General features: G+C 45.8%; 1 long non-coding RNA gene across 1 annotated transcript; it reads left to right on the forward strand.

Moving 5' to 3' along the window:
• Window positions 1-3,848: 3,848 nt before the first annotated feature.
• LOC134481552 (uncharacterized) lies at window positions 3,849-11,120 on the forward strand. Its single transcript, XR_010057189.1, has 3 exons — window positions 3,849-6,882; window positions 9,529-9,683; window positions 9,869-11,120. It is a non-coding gene; the product is annotated as an uncharacterized LOC134481552 (long non-coding RNA).
• The last annotated feature ends 4,239 nt before the right edge of the window (window positions 11,121-15,359 follow it).

Genomic DNA, 15,359 nt, shown 5'->3' on the forward strand with positions numbered 1-15,359 from the left:
ACAGTTATGAAGCAGCAAAACAAAGTAATTTTATGGCTGGGGGTCACCACACAAGGAGCTGTAATAAAGGGTTGCAGCATTAGGTAGTTTAAAATTACTGCTTTAGGGAGTGATTGAGTGAGGGAGGGAAAGACACACACACACACACACACACACACACACACACAGAGACAGAGTGAGAGAGAATATGCAAAATGTCAGAATGCACGAGGAGGCAAGGAGCAACTGTGGGTGTTGGTCTTCAGGAGTCATTCATTTTGCTTTTCAAACAGGATCTTACACTAGCTTGGAACTCACGGCGTAGGTTAGGCTGGCTGTCCAAGGAGCCCACATGTCTGTGCCTTACCGTCACAGGATTACAAATGTGCATCACCATGCCTGACCTTGTAGATGGGTTCTAGGTGCTATTTTTCTAGAGGGATCGTGTTTGAGTGCTTCTTATGCTTGTCACAGGTTCCAGGAAGCTCACAAGGCTGCAAACACAATTATCGTGCAAACCACTGAGCCAGTGCTGTGTCCATGGCAGTATGAACAGAGGAGACAAATGACATGTCCAGGCACCACAGAAAACGGCCTAGTGATGCAGGCCTGCATGAGTTCCCGGCATTCAGGAGGTAGAGGCGTGAGGATCAGAGGTCCAAGGTATCCTTGGCTACGTAAAAGAGTATGAAGCTGGGTAGCCTGGGTTCCATAAGACCCTGTCTCACAACGAATCAAAACAAGCAAAAAAGAAAAGGAAATGCCATGCAAAAGTTGCACAAATATGTACAAATGTATTTATGTGCAGGTTTCCACATCCACATAAACGGTGCTTTCAGGAGACCCATCTTGGTCCAGATCTGCTGATTTTATGGGTAATAATTTTTAAATGACAATTCCACAACTCCGAGTAAACCTTCCAGTTCAACTGCTTCTTCTACATTTTACACGAAAGGAATGTTAATTAGCGGTTCATCTTGGAGAGGAGAAATTGACTAAATTCTCATTTGTTGTGAAAAGGTGAAAGATGATTGCCTCTGTTTGCCCCCAACTCTCTTCCCCATTCCTTGTTTTATGAAACAAAGTTTCCTATAGCCCAGGCTGTCCTGGAAGTCACCATGTTGCCCTGGATGACCTTGAACTCCTTCTCCTCACTCTGTTTCCCAAGTGCTGGGGTTGCAGGTATGCACCTCTATGCCTGGCTTTGTGCAGTGCCAGGGACTGAACCTAGGACTTTGTGCAGGCTAAGCAAGAAGTTGAGCATTAGAGCCACATCCCCTGTCCATGGTTTGTTTCTTGAACTTGAAAACACATAATGAGGCATCTGCTTCCTGTTGTGAAATCGCCTTTCTCCCAGCAATAGCTGTATGAAAATCACAGCCTCTACTGCAGTAGTATAATTTCCTATGATAAACCAAGATGGATTCTAGTCAAGGTTACCTCTGGGTTCTACTGCACACAGCAAGACAAATGCATGGCCTGACCTGGAGCTGTGACTTGTCATTTGCAGGTGTCTTTGCTCACATCTGACTGGGGCATCCCCCTTTTCTCTATGAACACATGGGTGGAGCCTAGGACTTTCTGTTGGGGTACCTTAGCAGTCTTGATCCCTTAATAATCCACCATCCATTATGTCTGTTCAGGGAAGCACTTTATTCTGTGTGCTTCAGACTTACATTCCAGGAAGCAAAAGGTGATCCTGTGTGCTTCTCCAGGTCAACTCAACTGCTTTCCATAGTCTGGGGGATGTATGTCATCAAATGGGTATCACAGTGTAGATGTTTGTACTTGTGTGTAGGTATGTGTGTGTGTGTGTGTGTGTGTGTGTGTGTGTGTGTGAGCAAGTGGTTGTCAGGGGACAACCTTAGATATCACCTTTCAAGTGTTATCTACTTGTTTTGAGACAGGGCCTCTCACTGGTCTGGAACTGGCCAAGTAGGTTAGGCTGGCTGGCCAGTATGTTCCAGAGATCTGTTTTGTCTCTGCCTTTGTAATGCTGGGCGAACAAACACAACCACTACACCTTATTTATTTGTTCATTTGCTTTCTTTTTGACTGAGCTATCTCAGCAGCCCAGGATTTTTAATGTTTTAACTACGTTTATTTATTTAATTAGTGCTTTTGTGTACCCTGAGCTACAGTATACATGTGGAGGCCAGAGGCCAGGAAGACTCAGCTCTCTCCTTGTACCCATTGTGTCTAGGGATCAAACACATGTGACCAGGCTTGGAGGCAAGTGTTTTCACCTACTTATCCAGCATGTAGGCCCAACCCTTTACAGAAAGAAGTTTGTGTGTGTGTGTGTGTGTGTGTGTGTGTGTGTGTGTACATGTGTATTGGTGGCCGAGAGCTTGTATATGCACGTGTGTGGAGGTCAAAAGACATCTTGCAGGAGATAATTCTCTTCTTCCAACATGCAGGTCCCTGAAATCCCACTTGCTGTTGGGCTTGGAGGCAGCCATCTTTACTCATTGAACCATCTCTCCTCCCCTCACACCGCTTTATTTTTCAACCATGAGTATTTTGACTGTAGGAATGAATCTCAAGAAACTACAACTCAGGGTGAGCTTCCATATGGCTATCAGGAACTGTTTACCGTCAGACAAGCAGACCTGCTAAGATCATTCCAGTGTAATTGGGGACTCAGCTAACATCAGGGGAAAGGGAAATCCGTTTCCACCATGTGAAATGGTTCATAGTGCAGGAATGAGCAAAGCTTGCTGAGCTGGGACCTCATAGGCAAGTTTCTGTTGTTTGGCACCTTCTATTTTTGCTGTTTTTGTGAGACAGGCCAGTTGAAGCCAACCAAAGGCCAACTTTATGACCCTCTCTCTGATGGGCCCCGCAAGTCTCTCACAATGGCCTTATAAGGATGAACTCTGAATAGGATGTCCTGGTGTGAGAATCAATCCATAGTGAGGATGACTTTCCCCCCCTCCTAGGTCTTAACCTTTCATAGCGAGACGGGCAACCAGGACAGTAGGAAATCGAAACAAGCTATGTTTAGCAGAATTTTACATACCATAATCTCTTTACCATGGTCAAGCAAGGAAGGAATGCTCAGACTGATCGTTCTGGCTCAAATCCATTTCAGAGTGGAGTGATTTACGACTTAACACCATTCTTGATTTTTCCCTGAGAGTGAAGTTACATGACCCAAGAATAACATTAGTCTGCACCAGGCTGGGTGAGAATGGCCTTCTAAAGGGTGGTCTTGGTCTCAGCTTTTCACCCACGTCTCAGACTTCCTCCAAAGTCCCAACAAGCATGCAGGAGCACTGCTATTGTAAGAGGCTGACAGCCTGGTGAGTTATGAGATCAGAGGGAGTCTGGTCCAAGAGCCTTCGCTGTCTCGTCACCCACGAATCTTGACTTAACCCAAGCACAGGAGACCCAGTGAGTGCTACCTCATTTCCAGCTCCAGTCTTGACCTACAGATCCCTCTGCCCTTTGCTTGATCTAAAGAGACAGTAAAGTGTTAGGAGGTTGGGACCGGTCATCTCAGCTCAGGCAGAAGAACAAAATCAAGGCAAAGCTGAGAGATTTTGATGATTAATGCAGGGCTTGGGAGATGGTTCAGTTAATACAGTGTGCTTGCTCTTACTAGCATGAAGACCTGAGTTCAGATTCCCCAGCATGTACACGAAGAAATTCAAGCATGATGTACCTACAAAGACCAGAGCTGGGGAGGTAGACAGGAAGATGCTGGTCCTTGTTAGCCAGCTAGTCTGTCCAGATGGATGCGCTCCAGCTTCACGGAGAAACCCTGCCTCCACCCAACCCCTGCCCAACAGGTGGTGGAGAAAGATAAAAGAAGACCCCAGAATAGGCCTCTGGTCTCCACACACACACACACACACACACACACACAGAATAAATGGACGTAAAAACTAGTCCCTTAAAATAGCCCAAGTTCCTCAAAACCCATCCAGCCAGACTTGTAAACAGGCGATTGAGATGCTGAAACTGCTTCAAGACAGATGTCTTTTTAAACAGTGTTCAGGATTCCTTCTGGGGCTCCTAGTTACGCAGTTCCTCAAGCAAGAGGCACTTTATCTTCAGACATCTGCAACTGTCAGAGAGGTGGTGTGGCAGCACAGATGTGGGGCCTTGTGCATTAAAGCTCACAGGCACATCCTGACCACCATCTCAGAGCAAACAGTTGGTGGGCAGCTCAGGGGAGAGCTATGCTCCTGTGGACTCACTATGACCAGCCTCTGCCCCTGCTCTGCTGAGCCTCTCTCTTTGCCGAGTGGCTAAAACCTGTAATTTCTGGTTTTCTTGCTATGTAGTGCAGGCTGACCTTGAACTCACAGAGATTTGACTGCCTCTGTCTTCTTAGTACTGGGATTAAAGGTATGTGCCTATACCCTGACACTTGGTTTATTTTCTCAGCTTTTAAGAGTGGCTGAGAGCTGGGGAATTGGCTCAGGCAATAAAGTGCTGGCTGTGCGAGTGTGAGGACCTGAGTTCGTTCTCCAGGACCTATATGAAAAATAAACAAGCAAGCAAGCCATCAGCAACAGCGAGGAGTGGGGTAGCAGGCTTGGGATCCCAGCCTTTCAAGAGACAGAGATAGGTGGGTTCCCTGAGGAATGGCAGCCAGTGTAGCCATCATGAGATGTTCCAAGACAGTGAGAGATCATGTCTCAGAAAACAAGATGAATAGATCCAGAGGAAGAACATCTGAGTGGACCTCTAGCCTCTAAGCTTACATGCACCTGCATAACACTCGAACATGCACACACACACACACACACAATGTGATTGACAGGGTCCTCTCCTGTTTCCTGCAGGGGTAAAATTTCTTTTATCTCATCAAAATATAGCCCCGACACACACAGACATGCTTGGTTAAATTTGTAATATTAGCCCCCAAATATCTCCGCACTTACTTGCCTAGATCCTTCCACTAATTTGATGGGGATGATTTTGGGACAGATGACAGGGAGACACCGACAGCTCTCTGTTAATATGAAAGGGACCACTGTAGCACCTCTTTTCTTTCCCATGGTAGGTAACGCCTCATGCTTAAGTGAGACCCAAGTGGGTTACCCCACATAGCTGGAACTCTGAGGAATCAGCCCGTCATTAAGAAGCAGAGTGCTGGTACACAGTTCAGTGGTAGAGCAACTGCCTGGCATGCACCGAGTCCTGGATCAGATCTCCCATCCCCAAACCAAAGCAAGCAACCTAACCCACAAGATCTAATGGTATCTTCATATAGCATTTCAGAGACAAAGGATTAAAATTGTTTTAAAAACCGTAGCCCAAGGGGGCTGGTGAGATAGCACAGCAGCTAAGAGACCCACGTACAGTTCTCAGCACCTGGATGGCTTGCAACTGCCTGCAACACCAGCTCCAGGGGATCTGCTAATGTCTTTTGGTCTCGAAGGCACCTACACTCACTTGCATGCACACCTACATTTTATTTGAAAATGTAATGTGTTTTCAAAACGAAGAACTGTGGGTCAAGACCATATCTGAACCTTGAATGCAGGCCTATCCGGGGGTTTAGTGGAAGAAATAAAGAAGAGAACTCACCAAGAACTAAGCTAGAAAGTCACACCGTCTTCTTACCAGTTGTAGTAATAAAATCAATACTGTTGAAAATAATGAAAGTTTTGAGGGTCATTAATCAGTTAAAATATTTTTTTTTGCAATGGGGAGAGTCTTATCCATCTCAGGCAAGTGTATTATCATTGGTCTACACCCTTAGTCTTGCTATTGGTGTGGTGCAGTGGTGTGTGTGTGTGTGTGTGTGTGTGTGTGCTCATGTGTGTAGGCCTGTGTGAACATGTGTGCACCTGCATGAAGGTCAGATGGCAACTTTGGGTGTTGATTCTTGAGGAATAGTCTACTCTTTGTGTGTGTGTGTGTGTGTGTGTGTGTGTGTGTGTGTGTGTGTGTTTTGGGGGGTATCTCACTGGCCTGCAATTCATCAGGTAGACTGGCTGACTGGCCCGAAAGTCCCTCAGGGATCCACCTGCCTCCATCTCCTGTGTGCTGGGATTGTAGGATTTGACACCATGTCCAGTCTTTATGCACTAGTTCTATGGGTAGAACTCAAGTCTTCCTGTTTGCTTGACAAGAACTTTGTTGATCAAGCCAGATCCCCAATCCTTTTGTCAGTTTTATTAAGGAGTTTCCCTTGGTGGGAAGTTAAAATTTGCTGTGGGGGCCTTTACATTCTCCGAACAGTTCTTGGTCGACAGCTGCTTGTAGCAAAACCCTTCCAGAGTTAGTGTACAATCTCTGTCCTCACTGTTGGCTTCGTTCATCCATAGTGACATTCTGGCCACTAAAAACATCATTTAAATTAATTTCCTGGCCAATAGAATGCGGCTTCCTGGAATTTGAGCTATGTGTGTTGCCTGGACCATGTTAGGGCTGAAGCAACTGGGCCAGGCATGGCCTAGGGTACAAAGAGGTGGTGATTAATTTAGGGGTCAAGTGTTCAAACATCTGGCGCCCGTAGACTGCTTGCTTCAGTTCAGACACCTCTGCTTGGGAAGCAGGAGCAGCGGCGAGCCCCCCTGCTGTCCTTATTTTCAGCCTAGTTGCCTGGTGCTCTGCCCTTCAGCTTCTCTGAGACACAAGCCCAAGGGAGAACGTACACTGCAGTTTGTACCACCCTGTGGTGACTTTATGCTATGACATACACTCTCTCCACTAGCCTTCTTAATCTACTGCTAGCTCCAAGGGTCACAATTTAGCTTCCTTCCCATGTCCAGACATTTTGGAGGGGCTTGGTCAAACCTGAAGTGGGTTTCCCTGTCTTTAAGGACCCTGAGAATCACCTGTGCTGAACTCTGGATGCCACTATGGTTTCTCCTATTTTGTAAGGAATTAACCAGCACCAGACCAACCCAGAATGAGGGTGCTTCAGACATGGCTCAGCAGGTAAGACCATTTGCTGTATGAGAGAGAGAGCCTGTGTTCAGATCCCCAGCATGTGGGTAAAGAGTCCATTGTGGCTGTGTAGGCGCTTGTAACCTTAACGTTGTGCTTCATGGAGACATGAGGATCACTGGGGTCAGCTGCCAGCTTAGCTCCTGGATCTGTGAGATACTCTGCTTCAGGGGCATAGAGCAGAATCTGAAGTTGTCCTTTCTGGCCCCTGCATTCATACACCTGCATACACAGAAACCACATATACACACTCCACACAGGTAAACCACATACACACTAATAAATAAAATAAGCAAACACCTCAAAACCCAGAGCAAGCTCTAGCCTAAGCCAAGGGCAGCTCCCCAAGTTCAACGCCCACTAGGGTCTGGTGCTGAGAAAGGAAAGTGGATGGCCTCCGATGCCCACAGAAGTGTTTGCTTTTTCTCTCTATCCACAGATCTCCCAAATGTTCTTTTTCCACAGTGTACCCCCAACCCCCAATTTTATACATAGCAGATGGTGTTCAAACAAGTCAAGGAGCAGAAGCTGCAAAAGGCTTAGAAGTAAAAAAAAGACAGTGAAACTCATATATTTCTTCAAACGATAAGATGAACTACAGATGTTTGAGGACTGGAGATGGTGCCGCCTGCAACTGCAGCCCCACTTAAAAGAAGAGTCCCTTATGTTTAACGTTGGACAAGCCCGGTAGCTGTCACGGCATGATTTACGGAGGGTGTTTGTAAGTTTTTATGTTACTGGGGACCTGGCAATGAAAACCCCATTCCTTCTGCCCGTAGGCATTATCTCCTGGAGTCCATGGTGGAGTTGTGGGGGTGAACTTGGCGCTCCATAGCCAGTCTGTGGTGCTCTGGCTTCCTGCCTTCTGAACAATGCTTCCTCCTACCCTGGATACTTAAACTGACCCCTCTGTGGGGATCTTGGTCCTTGGAAGTGTCCTGTCCCTACCTGACACCTGCAGTCAGATTACTCTCAAATTAAGCTTGACAAAGTTGCTAAAGGTGAAACAGTTGTGTGGCAGAATCCAGCTGCAGATAGAAAACAGCTGCCTTCAAGGCTTCCCCCCTTCTTCTTAAGCAAGGAAAGAATCTCCATAGGATGTTTAAAATGTGAACCTAAAGGTTATCTTAAAAAGGCCAGCCTGTGATCGGAGAGTGCCATGGCTGCTTTTGGGGTGACTTCTCACTCAGTCATAAATATTACCCACTGAATCCAGGGACCCAAGACCTCCAAATATAGGTTTCCTTTCCTGCCTCTGCCTCCCAAGGCTTTTTATTCCTTTTATATCTTTATATATTTACTTATTTATCCATTTATTTGTTTGTGTTCACGCTCATGAACATGCTACTCTGCATGCATATATAGTACACACACACACACACACACACAAGGTCAGAGGGAACTTAAAGGAGTCCGTTGTTTCCTTCCACAGTACAGATGATTCTGGGCAGGAGGCTTAGATCATCCAGCTTGGTGATGAGCATCTCCCAGGCCCTGAGGCTGATCTTAGGGATGTTGAAAGCATTAGACCTTTTGGACATCCATGCCTATCCTCAGATACAGCTAAGGTGGACTCAGACATTTAGGCTTATTAAAACACATGCAGAGAGCTCTTCCCGCAGGTGGCCGTGGAATTGGTATGAGTCCAGGCAGAGGCAGGGGGAGGGTCCCCAGCCATTTCTGGAGCTGAAACGTGTGCTGTCTTTGAAGTTCCCACAACTCAGGTGCCAGCCTCTCCCAGCAGCCTAAGAGGAGGAAGTCATTTCTTTTCAAGCAAGGGAGTGAATTCCCAGGGAGCTGGATGTTTCCACTAAGCAAATCATTGGGAAGTTATTTTCTAGAGGATGAGGGGTGGGGGAAGGCTGCTGGAGTGCAGCATGAAGAATGCAAGCTAGGTAGGAGGCATCACGAAGTGGCCAACAAGGACTGCAGGAGGAGGCCAGGAAGACAGTAAGGGACTTTCAAAGTCAATGCTGCTGAGGAGGCTGACATAGCTCAGTGGATGGAAAGTGCTTTTCGTGCAACAACTAGAGTTGGAGTTCTATCTTAGAACCTGGAACCAATGGGTTGTCATCCAATAACCCCAACCTTGTACTCAGAGTGGGATAGAATCAGACATTTCATAGATATGCAGTGTAGAGGCGGAAGGAGAGAGAGAGAGAGAGAGAGAGAGAGAGAGAGAGAGAGAGAGAAACAAGGCAGAGGAAGAGCCTTCCTGTAGTTTCCACACACACAGTACACATCATGTACCCCTAGTTCTCAAAATAAATCAATACAATAATCTTTAAAAGTTCACATCTGTGGGCACAGAGGCAGGAGGATGGGAAGGTAGGACTTCTCGGGATCTGGTCTGCTTTCATAAACATGAAAGCATGTTAAACATGTTAAACAACAGAACCATAGCCCTTGGCTCTTTATCTTGACCCCAGGTTTGGTGGTGAGAAGGAGGCACAAGTCTAAGCCGGAATGATCTCTTGGAGTCTTTGTCCTCCCTTCCCCGTATTCACACAAAACCCCACCAGGAAGCTCCTACAGCTATGATTCATGTTCAAAGGTTTAGAGTTAAGCGGTAAGCACACAGCGTGGTTTTACTTTCGTGGCTTCAGGTTCTCATGTCCCTTTTCTTCTCTGAGACAGGGTCTCAGGTAGCCCAGGCGGACTTTGAACTCACTATGTAGCTGAACTCCGGGGGCTCCCTACTTCACGTCTGAAGTGTCGGGAGGAGATATGTACACCGCCATGCTCGGCTTGTGCAGGGCTGTGGATGGAATGGATGGCTTTGTGGATGCTTGGTAAGTTCTCTACCATTGGAGCTGTATCTTTAGCTCTCACCTCGCTTCTTTCCTCTGTGTGGGTGGATTCCCTACTGTCTAAGTGAAAGTGATGGCTGGGGGTGGGAGGGTAGAGACAAAACTGCTCTTGTGCCTGTGATTGACCAATAAGGACATTGCCTCTCTGCTCTCCTCCCCCTTTGCAGGCTAAACTCTTCTCTGAGCCTTTTTCCTCATCTTCAAAGACCAGGGAACTTTCTAGGATGAAAGAAATGATTAAACAGTGCTGGAGACAGTGTACTGGCTCCGTGCCTGCCACCCAGCAGGGACTTAATAAACAGTGAGCTTTCTGCTACCTGCAGGGAAATCCAGGTGAAAGAAATGCCAAACTAAGGCTGGCGGGGTATGCATGACTAGATTGGGGTACTGCATCATAGCCACCACGACCCATCCTTAAATGGTGCATGCGTATGGTTAATCTCAATTAGATCTGCAGGATCTAGAGCAGTGGTTCACAAGCTTCATGATTCTGGGATCCATTAATAAAGTTCCTTATGTTGTGGTGACCCCTGGCCATAAAAATATTTTTGTTGCTATTTCATAACTAATTTTGCTACTGTCAAAAAATCCTAATGTAAATATCCGATATGCAGGACATCTGATATTCAACCCTAGTAAGGGGTTGTTCCAGCTCCAACGGAGTTGAGATTCACAGGTTAAGAACTGCTGATCTAGAACCCTCCTTGAGCCAGGCCTCTGGATATACCAGTGAGATATTATCTACATTAGGTAAACCTCAAGGCCTGCCTGTAAGGGATTTTCTTGATTAGGTTAATTAAAGTGGGAAGCCCCACCCTAAATTTGCATGGTACCTTCCTGAATGTAGAGTCCTAGTGAAATGCTTTTAATATTTTGCCTTCTTGCCTTTGTCTCTTTCTGGCAAGTGCCTCTGCCAGTGCTGCTGCCACTGCTTCTGTTGCCACCGTCCTTCCTTGACATAGAACCCAGTTTCTTTGGACTTATAGCCTGGGCTGAAGAGCCATGAGTATCCAAGAATCCTCCAAGCCTTTGGCAACAGGTTGGGATGGCTGAGTCATGCGAGTTCACGGCTGAGCAACCCCTGAATCTTCACTCTCTACAGTGTGAAGACGGCCATTGTTGGAATACCTAGCTCTTATTGTGTAAGCTAATTGAATAAAATCCCCTTTCAATATGCATTCACTTTATTGGTTTGTTCCTCTGGAGAAGCCTGACTGATACACATTGGTCTCAGATACCAGCATCACCCTCAAGGAGCTCCTTCCCACAGCCTGGCTGGGATCTGGGTAAAGGGATGCCAGAGTTTTTCTCTGTCTGTTTTTCCCATCCCCACATCCATCGCTTTCCTTCTCTGCTTTTTACCTCATGGATATGGATCGCTACTCTTGGATCCCTTTCCCTGCCTAGGTTGGGGCAATCACAGCTCAGTTCCAGCTCTTACAAGGCTCTCACTGGTTCACCAAGGTGGATTTTGTTGGAATTGTTACTTAGCTGTGTTATTACTTCTCTGGTATGAGAAGAAGTTTGTTCATGTACCCCAAGGAATAGTGTCACACAACACCCCTCCTGCCCTCAGCTCTGGTCCTTGAGCTCCTTCAGGTCACTCACTGGTTTCTTTGATTGACATGTGAGTCATGCCCCAAACCACTCGTTGAATGGATAAATGACAGAGACCCAAGTCATAGAGGTTCTTGCAGGGCTATATTGGTCTCCATCTCCTTGCACAATGTCCCCTACTTGACCCTCTATCTTTGACTCAGTTCTCCAGCACACACTCCTGTGAATTGCACTGCACATGTTCAGTGGGAGGTAGTCTCTATTCTGGTGTAGTTCTCACTAGCCTGTGAGGTTCTGTGCCACCCTTGTTGCATGCATGTACAGTTCAATCATGGTGATGATTTGGGAGAAGAGAAAGGTGTTGAGCCACCATAGTTTACCCAGGGGCAGCTGCTCTCCAGTTCTGCCCATCCCTACGGGGCAGGAGGGACTTCAATTCAAGCTGAGCCAGAGGAATGGTTTCTCACAAGGCTCTTCTTCTCTGATGAGGAGCCAGACTCTATAAATATATGCTGTGCCTGAGGGCAAACTAAATCAAGAGTAAATAGTCGGTGCGATGGTTAGCTAGACTGGATTAATGAACTAGTAAAGCACACCTCTGGGTGTGTCTGTGATGATGTTTCACAGATGAGTAGTAGATCATGATGAGTCCGATCTAACGAGTGGATTAACTTCCTGATGGATTCATAACATGATGAATATGATGGCATTATTGGGAGGTGGTGAAAGGTCAGAGGTGGGGTCTGGTTGGAAGAAGTAGGTCACTAGGAGCTTACCCTTGGGGGTTACGTTTGTCCTGCCTGTTTTCTGTATTTCTTTTTCTCTGTTTCTTGTCCCCCATGATATCACTCTCCTCCTCTGATCCCTCCCTGTAGTAATAGATTAGAACTATAAGATACAATGAACATTTCTTTCTTTGTTTTTTTCCCCCCCTTGGGTGTTTGGTTTGCAGTGACTCAAAAACCTGACTAATAGGGTTGGTTCATAAATCATTTCTGTTCTGCCCTAAATGGGCTCCTTGATTGTCTAGGGAGGAGTGTCTATCCCTGTTGGAGTAGTTGGCATCCTTGTCGTGGGGAAGGAGGAGTTGGAATGCTGAGCTCCTGACATGTGCTGCTGATGACTGAGCCAAGCTATTGGGGAGCTAACCCTTTCCTGTGGTATCTCTTAGAGGACAGTGATGTTGGCGATGAAGAGGATGGTGGTAATAATGGAGTAAAGATGGTGATGGTAGTGATGAGGTAATGATGGTGGTCGTGATGGTGCTGAAGATGGTGATCACAATGATACCCTGCAGACAACCCGTCTTGTAGAGCTGCAGCATAGGCCTAATGTACCCATCACATACTTTTCAAATGTATACAAATATACTCCCGCTTGGGCTTAAGAATCAGACTGCACAGATGACTCTGTCCCAGGTTCTTCTGTACTGCAGTGTGAGGAAGGCTCAGAAGGGGCACAATCCACAAGGACATTCTTTGCCCATTTTGGGTCCCAAACCTTCCCCTACACAGGGACGTAGTGAAAGAGCAAGGATTGCATCATAGTTGGTGTGACCATTCAACCATTAGGAAGCCAAATCATGGTCCTATACGGTTCTACTCCAGTGGCATGATTTATGGCAGGTATTTGTGGGCTTTGTGTCTTGATCAGGAATGGTCCATTGTGAAAGTGCTGCGTGGGTTTGGCTTGCTGATGTTGGCAATGCAATTATGATTTAATTGATGAATAGACATGAATGACTAGTAATTAAGGTATTACCTGTTAGCTGGGAAAAACATCTCACATACCCAGCTCATTGTTATTAGCCTATTGATGGAAGGGTGCCTTTGCTTCTGGGGATCATAGGGTGCCCCTTTGCAGGGTGAGTTATAAAGAAAACAAATGACACTCATTAACCTATTCCTGAGAACCCACAGATTGTCCTTTCAGCTACTGTAACAGGTGAGCTTTATTGATATGAAATTAGCCTTAAGCTCTGATCTGAAGGTGACCTGTCTAGGAGCCAGCCTTCCTGGAGGTTGGCATAGGAAGTCTATGTAAGTAGCCTTCACTGTCTTCCTGGGCTCCCATTGCCTCTTTCCTTCTTTGAGTGTTGAAAACTTTCCTCTGTGGCTAACACTGAGGAACAATGTAACATGTAACTTCTAATTAAACTTTTCAATATGTGGCAAAATTGTACTGCATGAATAAGTAAAGGCTGCATAATGGAAGTCTATTAGCCAAGTGAATATACTCTTTTTAAGTCAAATTTCTATACCACTTTTGTATTATCTCCCATCAGAAGAGAACGTGCAATTACCAATTTTATCTTATCTAGGATTATTATGAAAAAGTAGTAAAGGAAACTTCATTCCAGGAGCCATAATGTGATTTTTGATTAATACGAGCTCTTATGTGACAAGAATATTTCTTTCTGGCAAAGTGTGCATTTGGCTTTCTGTGTGAACCGGCTTGAAAGCTGTATCTCAGAGGAATGATTGTTCAGTAATTGAGCATATGTGTCTACATAGAGGTCAGACTTGCAGGGCATGCCAAAGTATGAGCAGGGCAGGTACTCTAGTTAGCACTGACTGCCAACTTGACAATCTAACATCACCAGGGAAAACGTCTCAGTTGAGTACCGTCTTTATCAGTTTGTCTGTGGGGGATTGTCTTTATTGTCAGTAGGTGTAGAAGGGCCCAGGTGACTGTGAGGAGCACCATTCCCCAGGCAGGCACTCCTGGGCTACATAGAAAACTAGATAAGCATGACCCTGTGAGCAAGCCAGCAAGCAGCATCCCTCCCTCCATGGTTTCTGCTTCATGTTCTTGCCCTGATTTGCCTCAGTGAAGGACCTGGAAGTGTCAGCCATCTAAATCCTTTCCTCCAGTAAGTGGTTTTTGGTCAGAATTTTTTTTTATCACAATAACAAAGGGAACTGGATGAGCAGGGAAAGGTTGACTGGGCTTCAAAAGTCTAGTTTAAAAAACAAATGTGTATGTCTGTGATGTGTGTGTGTGTGTGTGTGTGTGTGTGTGATGTGTGTGTGTGTGTGTGTGTGTGTGTGTGTTTCTGTCTTTCTGTGTATGTGTCTGTCTGAGTACATATGTACCATAACTCAAGGATGGAGGCCAAAGGACAGCATCGGTGTCAGTCCTTATTTGAATCAGGTTCTCTTGTTGTTCATTTCTAGCTTGCCTGGGAACTTCTGAGGATTCTCTGTTCTCTGCCTTCATAAGAGTGCTGGGCTTACAGATGTGAACTACTGTACTGTTTGCCTTTACATGAGTTTGGGGGCTCGAACTCAGGTCCTCTTGCTTGACGGGCTTGTGGTTCATCTTCCCAGCCTTCTAGCCTAATTAGTTTGTTCTTAGCATACCTGACACATTGTGGATGAATGTGTAAGTGGTTAAAATTTATACAGAGATCCAGGTCATAAGTGCGTACTGGAAACCTCAGCCTGTATCTGTTGTTTGAGTCAAACACATTTTCTTTTTAAATTTTTATAAAAGTGTCTATTTATTTATTATGTTTTATGTTATGAATGTTTTTCATGCATGCATGTGTGTCCACCATGTGCATGCCTGGTGTCTGTGGAGGTCAGAAGAGGGTGTCGTACTACCTAGAGCTGTAATTATGGACAGGTGTGAGCTACCTTGTGAGTACAGGGAATCAAACTTGGGTCTTCTGCAAGAACAAATGTCTTTAACTGTTGAGCCATCTAGCCAGCTCCCAAAGCACATTGTTAATGTATAAAAGACACTTAAGACACAGACGTCCCTGATGTCAGCACCTTCTCCCACTCCAAATACATAAGGAAATGGTTTGGATCTGAAATCAAGTATTTTGAACTTATGCTCCCTAGAGAAGTAGGCTAAATAACATTGCTTCTGCTCTTGTCCTTGCATGGGAGTGACCTGTATGCAGAATAGTCACTTGGGAAGTATCAGGGAGGGACAAGGAGGGAATTGCTCTATTCCTCTGCAAAGAACCTAAGTGGACCAGTATCCATACTCACCTGTTTTCTAGAGGTGCCAGGGGTTTGCCAACATGACACAAATGAGAGCCATCTAGGAGGACGGAAGTTCCATTAAGGAAATCCTTTCATCAGACTGGCC

This window comes from Rattus norvegicus, chromosome 13 (genome assembly GCF_036323735.1).
Source record: "Rattus norvegicus strain BN/NHsdMcwi chromosome 13, GRCr8, whole genome shotgun sequence".
NCBI classification, from domain to species: Eukaryota; Metazoa; Chordata; class Mammalia; order Rodentia; family Muridae; genus Rattus; species Rattus norvegicus.